This window comes from Cataglyphis hispanica, chromosome 24 (genome assembly GCF_021464435.1).
Source record: "Cataglyphis hispanica isolate Lineage 1 chromosome 24, ULB_Chis1_1.0, whole genome shotgun sequence".
NCBI classification, from domain to species: domain Eukaryota; kingdom Metazoa; phylum Arthropoda; class Insecta; order Hymenoptera; family Formicidae; genus Cataglyphis; species Cataglyphis hispanica.
The window spans coordinates 4,346,616-4,361,353 of record NC_065977.1 but is presented as its reverse complement, the minus strand read 5'-3'; positions in this window follow the sequence as shown (position 1 = coordinate 4,361,353).

Here is a 14,738-nt window from a genome sequence, read left to right as displayed (position 1 = left end):
GGATAATGGACCGGATCACCATCCATAGCATGGATAAAAGGGGAGAAGAGAAAGAAAGAAGGAGGACGGATGGAAAGTGGTGGACGAGAGGAAAGAGGAATTAGGAAATGGATGAAGGGAGGGGGGATGGATGGAAATATGAGACAAGATAAAGGAGGTGGAGGATGGAATGAAGGGAAAGGAAGGGATGGATGGAGAGGAGGAAGATGGAAGGAAGAGGAAGATGGAAAGAAGGAAAGGAAAGAGAAAGGAAAGAAAGAAGAGAGGAATGGAAGGAATGGAAAGAAGGAGAAGGAAGGTGAAGGAAGGAACAATGGAAGAGTGGGATGGATATTTCAGAAGTCTGCTGGGGGGGGTGGATGGCAGAGTGGTGATGGGGCAGAGAGCAGGAATTTGGATGGATGAGGAGATGGACATAGATAGAAATGAGATAAGATCAGCAATAGGAAGATTGAAAGATAATAAAGCGGTGGGTTTGGATGGAATTCGGCGGAGGTGGAAATATGGAGGAGAGGCCTGGAGGAATGGGTATGGAAAATATGCAATAGGGTTTGGAAGGAGAAGGATGGATAGAGAGGAGGAGGGAGCAATGAAGGATATTAAAGAAGGGGAGGGGGAGAGTGGAAGAGTATAGGGGTGGCCAATGGACTTGGACGATGCTGGCAAGGTAGACTAAATGAGAGATGGAGAAGAAGAGTGGAATGCAGAATCAGACCGGATGGAAAGGTTAGGACAATGGACAACATTTTCATACTAAACTATTTAGTGAATAGACAGTTAGGGAAGAAAAAAGGGAAACTAGTGGCATTTTTTATAGATTTGAAAGCAGCGTTCGACTCGGTGGATAGGAGGAAATTGATGGAAGCGATGAGGGAGAGGGGGGTGAGGGAAGGACTGGTCAGAAGGAGCGAGGATGTTTTAAGGGAGACTAGGAACAGAGTGAGGAGGGGAGAGGATTTAGGAACAGGTTTTTGGACAGGGAGAGGAGTAAGGCAAGGATGCCCTCTGAGCCCTCACCTATTCAATTTGGTAACGGCCGATTTGGAGGAGGTAATGAGAAGAGGAGGATGGGGAGGGGTTAATCTAGGAGGGATGAAGATATTTACCTTGGCATACGCGGATGATGTGGTTTTGATAGCGGAGGAGGAGGACGGGATGAGGAGTATGATTGGAAGGTTAGAGGACTATTTGGAGAAGAAAGGATTGGAGCTAAATATAGGAAAGTCAAAAATATTAAGGTTTAGGAAAGGAGGAGGGAGAGTAAGGACGGTAAACTGGAGGTGGAAGGGGAGGAGGATAGAGGAGGTTAAAGAATTCGCTTATCTGGGGTATATAATGCAGAGAAATGGAGGACAGGAGGCGCAGATAAGAGATAGGTTAAGGAAGGGCGCGGCTGTAATGGGTCAGGTATGGGGATTGGGAAAAAGGAAATTTAAGGACGATTGGGGAAGAAGATTATGGCCTCGATAAACTGGTGGACGGTGATGGGCATGGGGTAGAAATTGGAGTGGAAAGAGGAGTCTGAGGGGTTACAGGAAAGGCATTCAAGATGGCGTTAGGAGTGGAATGGGAACGCCGGGATATATGGTGAGGGAGGAGTTGCAGAGAGAAGCAAGAGGAAGGGCAGGGAGAAGGGCGTGGGGGTTGAGAAAAGGTTGGAGGAAGGTAGGGGAGTGGACAGGAGGAGGTGTGGAAGAGTGAGAGAGGAGTACGAAGAAGAGAGATTTATCGAAGTGGGAAGAGGAAAGATGTGGGTACTTCGAAGATAGAGGTATGGGAATGAGGGAGGTGGAGGAGAGAAGGGAGGAAGGAGTGTTAGATTTTGGTTATTTTGTGGAGAAGGATATGGAGAGGGATAGGAAGGAACGATGGGAAAGGATAGATAGGTCGAGATACAATAGGTTCTATGGAAAAATCAAGGGAGGGATCCAGAGAATGGAAGAATGAGTGGGGAAAGTAGGAATGGAATGGAATGGAAGGAATAGGATGGAAGGAATGGAGGAATGAAATGGAAGGAGGATGGAAGTGGAAGGAATGGGAGGAGGAATGGAGAGATGTGAGGAAAGTGAGGAGGGAGATGGAAGGAATGGAGAGGAATGAGATGGAAGGAATGGAGATGGAAGAGAGGAGAGAGAGAGAGAAAGAGAGAGAGAGAGAGAGAGAGGGAGAGAGAGAGAGAGAGAGAGAGAGAGGGAGAGGAGTGTTGTGGATGTGAGATTGAGATGTATGAGAGGAATGGAAACATGAACCGGAAGCGGAGGTCCCAAATAAGAGTAGGATAATAGCGTGTGTGTGTGTAGGTAGGTTAGGAATTGATAGGGATTAAGTTAAGATAAGTTAGAGATAAGTAGTGGTAAGCTAGAGTTAAGATAGTGTAAGTGTTAAATGTAAGAGATTGTAACCCCAAGGGGAACCAATAAATTTCTATCTATCTATCTATCTATCTATCTATCTATTTAATTTAATTAATAATTATTAAATAAAAAGGTATAGCCTTTTGGACTATAACACATGATATATAATGTTGTGCCTCGCGGGGAGGCACTGGAATTTTGGGATTTCGCCATCAAAGGCTTAGGAGCCGAGGACCGGGTCGGGAGCCGGTTTATTGAAAGTTCTATAATTTTCCGTCGGAATAAATCAGTTTTATTCTTATATATTGAGTCACTTTCTTTTCGTTCCCCTTCACAGTTGTGCGGTATAGCGTTACGTCAGCGCGAATCGAATATCGCAGTCACGATCGCAAGATCAGTTGTGGCTTCGTTCGCGTAATAGTTCGAGTCGCGGCTAGACTTGAGTTGATCGCAGTAATTGTTCGATATTAATCGGTGATAATGACTATATAAATTGATAGTGATGGCTGCCCGCCGCGTATTCGCGGTGATATCTTTTTATTGCCTCCTGTTTGATTGATTTTTGGAGGGGATCCCTTAGCGACACGACCACATGTGATTATGTCGCTCGAATCGTTAGGTCGAAATGCAATTTGAGATCGTTCAAAATTCCTTGCATTTCCGGGTGATTCGATTCTTTTCGCAATCGCTTAGTCTCGGCGCGTGGCTTGTTTCGTCAGCGTTTCGTGTAGCGCTGGTAACGTTATACGCCTTTCGCAATATCTCTCTAACTCGTGTTAAGAAATATTTTTTAAGCTATTTAGTAATTATAATTATTCGGTTATAGCTATTTGGGCTATAACAATAATAATAAATACAGTAGTGATATTTCTAATCATTAACTAAATAATATTAATTTAGATATAGATTTGACACTTAAAAGTATTGATAAGAGATGGAATTACATTGAGAAAAATTCTTCTACTTCATCATGAGGAATTTTTGAATATAGTCCGTTTTGTTCTCAACATTTCTTTCGTTTAATATTTCTTACTATAAATAAACTTTTGGCATACCTATGGGTTCCTCACTGTTACCTATCATTGCGGATATCATTGTACAAAATCTGAGCAAGGTAATTAAGATCCTTCCGTTTAAAATGTCGTTTTATGTCAGATATGTTGACGCCATCACCTTGTTGGTTTCTTCTTCCATGCTTCAATTTACTCAATTTACTCGCGTTTAATTTCATCCATCCGAGATTACAATTTACGCTGGAAGAGAGCATCAACCTTCTGAATTTTTTAGATACTATTATTATCATTAAAGATAATTTGATTGAATTTGATTGGTACCCTAAACCCAGTTTTCCGGTAGATACCTCAATTTTGAGTCTCAACATCTTCTTTGCCAACATCCTCTTTAAAAAAGGCACCATTATGGGTTTATAGATACAATCTGTTTTATCTCATTCAAAGTTTCAACAAAAAAATCTTAAGCATATAATTGAAATTTTGCTTCAGAACAGCTTATTCATTGCCTTTGATCTTTGGGGTTCTCCATTCAAGACTAAAAACACTATTTTTTAACAAAAGAACGACAAAGAAAATTATAATTGACTTTAATGATGACATTAAGGAGAACCGGATAACTTTTTTCAATAGTTCATTCATTGCGGAATTGTCAGAACAATTTAAGCACGTAGTCCGTAATCAGATTGTGCTTTCGTACACAGCCTTAAATAAATTACATTCTATTATTAAAATATACAAAGATCCTATAGACAGTCACGTATGAACATCATATATAAAATTTTCTGTAAAAACTGTGACGCATCATATATAAACCAAACGGGGTAGATTATTAAATAACATTAAAACAGCATTAATAATCACATTGCAATCACATTAAAAGAAATACAACGCAAAATTCAGTGATCATAAATTATCATGAATTTGATTGGGAAAATGTCGATATTTAGGACGAAGAATTTTCTTGATAAAAAATTGATATCTGAAAAAGTGTTTATCAGATGTCGAAAAAATAGTCTTAATCAACAAACGAATACGGAATATCTCCATGATGCATATGACTATCATAATCATAGAAAATTTAACAAAAATTAATATAATTTTAAGGTTTAAATAAATCTAGCGCTTCATATATTGTCCCTGCTTCTGCTAAGTATCGTTCTATGTTTGTCTTGTTTATTATTTAAATTGTTTTGTTATTTTTATGTCCCCATATATCATTTGATTCTGACACCGTGTTCTTACGTTCTCGGCTTTCCGTCTGGTTTTCAACTAATTTGGTGAGTCTCTCTCTCTCTCTCTTCGCTAAATTATTCTTTTTTTTCATCTCAGTGAGACTTTTTTATTAATTTGTGTTCCCTCCGATATTGCGGACTTCATGTTTTCTTTTAACGACTGAAACCGATAAAAGACTTACTGCGGAGATAGGAGGTGAAGCCGAATGTCAGGGATATACGATGATCATATATTCTTTTATGCCGACTTGTTGAAGAGGATCCAAAAAAAGGATCGAAACATCCAGTATTTTAAATAAAAGAATATCTTGCGTTTTTTTGTACAATAATTAATGGTGTATTAATTTTGTACTTGACTCTTATTAGCTTTTTATATAATCCTTTTGTAATATTTATTTCAGAATTTAAGAAAGTTTTGTGTATGTGTAATGTTAAAAAAATTAAACAGAATATTATATAAATTGAATACCATTGAAAATAAATTTGAAATACTTCAAGACAAAAGAAAATATTGGAATTAATCTAATTATACAAAACAATCACATACAATTCCTGATATGTATCATTAAAAAATACATATATAATAACCAAAATTACATACATTTACCAGAATTACATATACATTATCAGAATTAACATTGTTTGAAGAACAATTGTAAGGTATCAGATTCAAGAAAAATGTAATGTGTGTGTATGTGTGTGTGTGTGTGCGTGTATGTGTGTGCACGCACGCGCGTGTGCGTGCGCGTGTGTGTGCGTGTGTGTGTATGTTTGTCCCACTTTAATCTATCACCTCTCGTAATTTTGTAGAGAGTGGTCGGAGAGAAAAATGTTTCAGACAAAAGTTGTATGATTTCGAGGGAAAAATAAGATGGTGTCATTGGTTTGACCTTAAGTGAACGTGCCAAGGTTATATGGAGTTCAACAGTAGTATAGGGCAATGATGTCAGAATATCCACGCTTGCAACCGTAGTGGAAGGGATGACGCACACAAGTGCAAACCGCGTGGGCTCGGCGTTTCGGCTGGCTTCGGACAGCAGAAGAGGACAGATATATTATTTTGTCTCTCCTTCTTATCGAGTCAGCAACGAAAACGAATGGTGGGCCGGGCGGGTGGCACGCGATGCGCAACGCTGCTTGCTTCTCGATTTTCGCTTCTTGCTATGCGTTAAATGTTTTTTTTCAGCCTTTTTGTATAAGATATTATCCATTACATATCTTGTATGTAATATAGTTATTTTATATATAATATTATAGTTATTATACATATGTAATATAGTATTATAATAATATTATGATTAAAAATACGTATATAAATTACTTAAAGTTTTTAATTCACGTAAAAGTGCATTTCAAATCGATAATTTAAAAAAAGGAATATCCGTGTGGAAACAACAAAAACAAAAATCACACATTTTATTGTATGAGAAATTACTCACAAACGTATATACGGATCACATACTTTTAATGTACTATAATATATATTATAATATACGTTTGTGTCAACAATAATAAATAAAATAAAACAATAATGAATGTGGTGACTTTTCACACCACCTATATGAGGTACTATCAATGGCGAGTTAGATTTTTTTAACGTGGATCTTCGCTTGTAGCCATATCATACCACATTATATTATATAATATGCTCTATTGAATCTGTCATTTATAGAATATTTTTTGCCCATTTGCTTTTGCAAATGTGATGTCAATTGGTAACAATAATTTTTTTACACACTTGCTTTTGCAAGTGTGATGTCGATTAGTGACAATAATTTTTTTACACACTTTTGCAAGTGTGATATCGATTAGTGACAACAATTTTTTTACACACTTGTTTTTGCAAGTGTGATGTTAATTAGTGACAACATTTGTTTGCACATTTATATTGCTTTTATAAGTATATGATGTCTATTACAGATAAAATTTGTTTTACAAACTTCTCAGGGAAAAAAGCCATATATAAATATATATAAAATATGCCCATAAATATGATTATATATATATAAATTATAAATATGATTATATATATAAATTATATATGATTATATATAATTATGTGTGATATACGATCATACATAATTATATATAATCACATATAATTTATATATATAATCATATTTGTATATGGACATATTTCATATATATTTATATATAGGCTTTTTTTCTCGGATATAACGCGAGGAAAGCTCTTTATTTTATTATATAAATTATAATGCCCATAAATAATACTATTTATTTAATTTTTAACATTATTATTGCATATTAATGGCCGAGGTATTAGTAATATCATTATCAGCAGCATATAATGTTAAACTGTTTTTTTTCTTAGGACAATTAGCATATAATTTTTCCGACGACATGCGAGACAAATGATTTTCATTTACCTCCATATCTAAAATAGTTTCCTTTTTTGTTTTTAATGCTGATTTTAACACACAACTAGCATTTATACATTCAGACGAAAGTTTATTTCTTTTTTTAGGTTTTTAAATCTGTTAGCAAAGAAAAAGTTCTTTCTGGGTCGGCATTTGAATTTGGAAGTGATCTAATAGCATTCAAAAGAGACTTTATATTGGGATATGTACGTTTTAAAATTTCTTTCCACATCTCATCAAAGTTTAATTTTGAAAGATGTTCTTTTTTTACGCGTGCATGCGTACGTGTGGATGTTGGTGTATGGGTATGTGTGTGTGTGTGTGTATATTACATAAACCATAAAATCTAATAACCCAATTGATGAATAACAGTAATATCAGTCGGCATTTGCGTTACTCTATGTGCACCGCAAGGAGATTGCGCGATCGGATTTTGCACATCATTATGGCCCTGAAAAGGACCGATTTTGTTCTGAATTTTTAGGTTTTATGAGTTATGCAATACATACACACACACACACACATAATCATTATTCTAAATGGGTGGAATCATCTGTGATCGCGTGATAAAATATTCATATTTGAGGTTTCCTGGAGCTAAAATACAGCTTTAAAGAGAATTGTTGCTTTGAGAATTTTTGATGACATGAACAACATTTTTCCAAAGTTTCAGACAAATTCGCCAAGAAACCATTTCCATAGGTTTTGTGCGGGGTTTTTTGTAAAAAAAAATACAAGCTGTTCGTAACTTTCTTGTTTAAATAGATATATAAATTTATGAAAAAGTACAAATTGTTGTAATTTTCTTATTTAAATAAATATAAATTGTTTGTAATTTTCTTATTTTATTTCTTTTTAAATTGTTATGCTTTTCTTAACAATTTCTATTGGTTCCGCCATGTTTAAAAAAATATATTTTTACTTTTCAAAATAGAATTATAAAACTTACCTTTCCCGCTTTATTTATACATTCAATGATAAAGTTAAAAAGCAACAACGATTATTTATTAAAGAATTTAAATATATAGATTGTGAATAATGTATATTTCTGACACACTATTTCTAATTATCCGTTATTCTTAGAATAAGAATAACTAAAAAGTTTGAAAAATCTAGATATCTATGAGTGAATCCCGATTGCACACATATTACATGTAACGATGCATCCTCCCATCGTTCCCGACACGTCGCCCGTCGGAAGTCTGCCGCCCGGCGAACACCAGCCGGGCAGGGGCAGAGGCGCTTAGCGTCCTATTTTTAAAGCAATGACAAACACCAACGGTGTTTGTCATAAACAACCGATCGCCGAACGGCGCCGAACGTTTCCGGCGAACGCCGAACGCCGAACGCTTAACGCCGGAGACCCCACGTCGTTTCCCCCACCCCGAGGGGGATGTAAACGGCGCAGGTGTCGCGACCACTCCAAAAGGATATAAAAAGCCCGACCGACCATCAAACCAGACCAGATCGGCAACTGAATCCGCTCGAGCAGTACGCTCGAGACAATACCAGAAACCGCTCCAAACCGTCGAAAGACAGTGAACCGGAGGTTGACGTGTTCGCAGCCTCCGTCGAGAATTCTCGACTATCTGTTCTCGAGACGAATCCCGTCATAACACCTTCGTAAAGGACCGAGAGTGGACGAGTTCGCCGCTTTCCTCGAATATTCTCGAGCCCTTACGATCTGTACACCTGACCGTACGAACTCCGCGCAATGACGCATCCCACGACTATTATCTGGGAACACGCGCCGCGTCACCGACACCGACGCATAATACCAACTGCAGGCCGCTACCCTGCAGTTCGCGCCGAACACCCGGCCACACATACTGTACGCGCCTTACCGCGCGTATCTATCACGATATCACACGGCGAGATATCGGTAGTACTCTGACATACGGTGTCAACGCATCACGCGCCCGTCTCACCGTCCCGCGCCACGAGCCGGGCCATTTAACGAGACGCACAAAAACACTGTCTAGACCGGCATCACAACATCGCGAATATTATTGTATCGACTCATAGAACATTGTAACAGCTGACCATTGTCATCGAGTGGCAAATAAACGACGTACATACCAACTTACGTACAATTGTGTTTCAACCACTTCACAAATCCTGATCTCGATTGCGCTGTCCACGCACGCGAAATCGCTCGTGAAGCGACCCGTTACAACAGATCGGACACGACAATATTTCTCGATCGGACACAGACCCGATTGGACACAGTCTCAATCGGACACAGGCCCAATTGTTTTCGATGTGAAAAATAAATTGGGCGTGAATCCAACTTCGAAAAATAATAAAAAGTTCATATAAAACAGCACTTATCAATACATAGATTTGAGTTAAACCTCGCGTGAAAAATTGTAAATCCATGTGAAACTTCGCTTCGCAAAAGTTGTAAACCCATGTGGAACCACATTTTGCATTGAAAAGTATACCCGGGTACGCAAAGTAGTTTTTATACCTTGTTTTAGTGTAAGTTTGTCTTATGCGATTTAGAGTTTATGAGAAATTTTCCTTCAATAATCATATCCCAAAGCCTTAGATGTGTGTATATTATGCATTTAGTTATTTATAAAAAAACTTTTATTTTAGCTATATTACTACTACTACTTTAATTATAATGCGATTTATTAAATATAATTTTCTTAATATTGAAAATAATAAATAAAATAAAAATATTTTAAAGCATAAATTTTTATGCTTTTGGCGCAATTTTTGATATATTATTTTTGTAAAAAATTTAAATAATTATTTTATACAAAAATATATTTATTTAAAATGTTATTAATTAAACGCCCACACGGAACAACAACCTCTAATAGATGTCCAGTAGAGATCCATCATAGAGATTCAAAACCTCTATTACACATCTATGTAATCTCTTATAGACATCTATTAGACATCCACAGTTCCGCATTTCTTCCTTCCATTCGATATCTATTAGACGTATTTATAGATGTCACATGGACGTCACATGGTATAATCATACTTATTTCATGAAACTTTGCTGAATAAATCCCTCACAACAGATCAACATTTCAATAAGAAGTTAGAGTCATTTTAAATTGTAAGATGGTAACATTCCACGGAGAAACCTGCCATTAACCTCCCAGCAATATGAAAATGTTCATCATCCAAACTTATTCCATTATCATCCCATAGATCTAACGCGTAACGTTGTATTAATATTCATATAATATGTCACAAATCTCCTAATATTATTTTTATTAAAAAACCCTTACAAAAAAATATTGACAAAAATCGATTAAATTGATTTTCAACCAATCAAGTTTTTTCATCAATAATTGAATAATTCGAATTTTCTTTTCTTCAGTATATGGCATTTCACAAAAATACATAAAATTAAATAAAAATCTTTAAAATCTCTTTAATAATGTATTTTTGGAAAAAAAATATATATATATGTATATAATATATATATATATATAATTTTATATCTTAAATAGAGAAAAAATAATAATAATAATTTTATAATTTTATCGGACGTTTATCTGTCCAATTTTTAAGAAACGATCAGTCCAATATCTGAATTTCCTATGGTAAGAATGTATCAGAAATTAGATTGATAGAAATAGTTACATTTTTAATTTTCGGCCAATTGCTCTTTGCAAGCATTATATAATTCTCATGACTGAATCTCAAATGTGAGATAGATGCATCGCACGTCACATAGCGGTGAACAAATGAACTAGCAATTGAATACTACATATTTTTTTGTAAAGTTTTTGAAATGTTACGTGCAGTAACATTTCTCATGAAATATTAAATGAATGATATTTTTGAATCTATAAAAATATGCACATCAATTATTAATATTAAACAATTTTTCATAGTTTGTAATAGTTTTATAATATTTTCAGCATACGCGAAAAGAGAAATGATTGCGCGTAAGTTCGCTGAAATATTAAAATAAGATTCCATTAATTTTCCAACAATATTATAAAGATTTTATTGTAAAGTAAGTGGTAAATATCAGTAATGTGATCATTAAAATGTGTAAGTTTGTAACCTCCCTATAATTTTATTGCAATGTTCAATGCTGTGAGGGACACATTCCTCAGATATAAATGTTCAAAAAAGTAAGAATAATCCGTGGTCTACTTAAAAAAAAATATATACAATGTATACAATATATAGATCTTATATTTTCAAAAATATATAAATATATAAATATAAATACGCTAATAAAGAGCTTGTTTTATTGGATTTTTTGTGAGATTCCATATACATTAAAACAAAAGTTTGAACTATTCAATTGGTGAAAGAACGATTGAAAATAGTGATTAATCGATTTTTGCCAATGCATTTTAATATAAATAATATTTATATTTAAATTTATATTAAAATTTAAATAATATTTTTGTAAGAGTTTCTTAATAAAAATAATCTTAGGAGGCATGTTATATGAATATTAATATAACATTACGTGCAATATTTCTACTAAGAATATATTAATGAAATGAGTTTTGGATGAATATTTTAATGTCGTTGGGAGATTAATGATAGGTTTGTTAATCGCCGTAGAATGTTATCATTTTATGTACAATTTAAAGTGACCGCATCAATCTTATAATTAATTACATAGATTTATTATAGATGTTTTTCTACAAAAATTAAAAATTAAACTATCATTTATAAATTCATTAAATTAATACTATTTTCTTTTTTTTGTGTACGTACCAATTGTATCAAGAAATCTATTTCATAAAATCAAAAATATTAGTTGTTTTTAATGTAATTATTTAAGCAATTGGATATATTTTATTCATCTATTTATCTATTTTTGTGCGTAAAAAAACAACTAAAAATATATTTTATAAAATGTAAATCAATTATATAATTCAGAAATCTGTAATTTTAATTTATAAATTAAAAATTTTCTTTGTTTAATTTTGTTTGTTAAATTGATATATATTATGTGGATTTTGTAAAATATTTTGATATCAAAGAAATCTTTTATCTTTTATTAGTATAAAAATTTTGCTGATTATTAAAGTATAATAAAATTTTTAATAAATTTTAATTGTCTATAAATTAATATATATGTAACGGGCCGCTTCACGTGCGGTTTCGCGTGCGCGGACAGCGCAATCGGGATCAGGATTCTTGAAGGGGTTGAAACACAATTGTACGTAAGTTGGTATATACGTCGTTTATTTGCCACTCGATGGCAATGGTCAGCTGTTACAGTCTTTATACGAGTCAATACAATAATACGAGCGCACTGTTGTGACGCCGGTCTAGACAGTGTTTTTCACGTCTAGTTAAAGGGCCCGACTTGTGGCGCGGGGCGCGTGCGGTGAGACGGGCGCGTGTTGTCGGTGCGAGCCCGTAGGCGCGAGGTGCGCGCGGTAAGGCGGGCGCGTGTTGACAACGTGTGTCAGTGCTTCGATATCTCGCTGAATGATATCGTGTGAGATACGCGAGGTAAGGCGCGTATCGTATGCGACTGGGTGTTCGGCGCGGACTGCAGGGTGTCAGCCTGCAGTCGGTCTTATGCGTCGGTGTCGGTGACGCGGCGCGTGTTCCCAGATAAGATCGTGGGAGTCGTCTTTGCGCGGAGTTCGGATGTGCGGATCGTAAAGGCTCGAGAATACTCGAGGAAAGCGGCGAACTCGTCCACTCTCGGTCCTGTACGGATGTTTTAAGACGGGATTCGTCTCTAGAACAGATAGTCGAGAATGCTCGACGGAGGCTGCGAACTCGTCAACCTCCGGGTCACTGTCTGTCAACGTTTGGAGCGGTTTCTGGATTTGTCTCGAAGCGTACTGCTTGAGCGGATTCAGGTGCCGGTCTAGTACGGTCTGGTGGTCGGTCGGGCTTCTTATACCCTTCCGGAGCGGTCGCGACACCCGCGCCGTTCACATCTCCCTCGGGGTGAGGGAAACGACGCGGGGCCTCCGGCGTTGAGCGTTCGGCGTTCGCCGGAAACGTTCGGTGCCGTTCGGCGATCGGTTGTTTATGACAAACACCAACGGTGGTGTTTGTCATAAACAATGCTTTTTAAAATAGGGCGCTAAGCGCCTCTGCCCCTGCCCGGCTGGTGTTCGCCGGGCGGCAGACTTCCGACGGGCGACGTGTCGGGAACGATGGGGGGATGCATCGTTACATATATATATATATATATATATATATATATATATATATATATAATATTATTAAGTATTTTCTCAAAACATTAGCTGAAAATTTTAAATAACACTTAAATAAAAATATTTTATTTTGTTAGACATATATGTGTATAAATCTATCATACATCCATAACAAATGTCTAATGGACATCTATGATGGATTTATAGACGACATCTCCACTCTCGTGGAGATAATATGAATTTCTGTTAGAAATCTATACAATATCCACTGTGGAAATAGATGTCGCATGGAGCTATGGAGGCTATATGGACGTCCAATGGATGCCATGTTCCGTGTGGGACATAATATTTTTTTACATAGCGTACAGTGCGTGTCAACTTGGTGCCTTTTCTGTACCTTTTTTTTAAAGAGATAATTTTTTTAGGTTAATGAAACAGAACGATGTGAACAGCGCATTGAATCTATGCACTCAATGTGTAGAATGGAACCATAGACAAAGAATATATATATATATATATATATATATATATATATATATATATATACATTATTTACATGTTTCTATGTCTATGAACGGAACCCAAATAATCACTCGCAACTTGACGATTCGCGTGAAAATATCCGAGTGAATTTCGATTGCGCACATTACCGATCGGACACAGGCTCGATCGGACACAGGCTCGATCGGACACAGGCCCGATCGGACACAGGCTCGATTGCACACAAGCCTGATCGGACACAGACGCTATACTAAAGTACATGCATGGACAGGAAGCACGCGCGTGCGTGCGCATACACACGCAGGTGGGGGCGCAAGGGGGGTCTTCGGCCCCCCTCCCGCACCCGCCCGCCGGTAGGCAGGGTGGATCTCGCTTTACAACTTAAGCGGGGAACACACACTTTTGCATAAGCGCATAACTATAAGTATAAGGAAATTGATTGGTCCACAAACATATGCCTAACGAAATGAACCAATCAATTTCCTTATACTTAAAGCCCCCTTATGGTTATGCGCTTATGCAAAAGTGTGTGCTCCCCGCTTTACAATTAAAGTATATGCTACTGTGTCCGATTGGACCCGTGTCCGATTGGGCCTGTGTCCGATCGAGCCGGTATCCGATCGAGTCTGTGTCCGATTGGAAAATTTTGTCGTGTTCAATCCGTAATGTGCGCAAACGGGACAATCTTAGATATTCGGAGTGCCTCGCTGCTTCGCATTGAACTTGGCGTGAGACATTATACCGTGTCTCTTGATTCATAAAATTACATATGTCAAATTTTTATATATATACATATACAAGGTGTCTGATAATAATCACTCCACCCGTAATGTGCAAGTAGAGCAAACATCGCCTCTCATAAAAAGATATTAATTAGATTAAAAGGATATTTATGGTTATATGATAATTATGGAAAAATGGGTTAAGGATTAACAAAATTTTTAATTTATACAAATTTAAAAACTTCTTAAATTGTTGAAAAGAAATTTGACATCAAAATTAAAAAATTTATATATACAAGATGTCTGATAATAATTGCCCCACCCGTAATGTGCAGATAGAACGGATTAAACCAAGCAGGAAAGTCCTTTACCATTTCTTTTTTTTGTATAACGCTTAATAAAAGAATTATTATTGA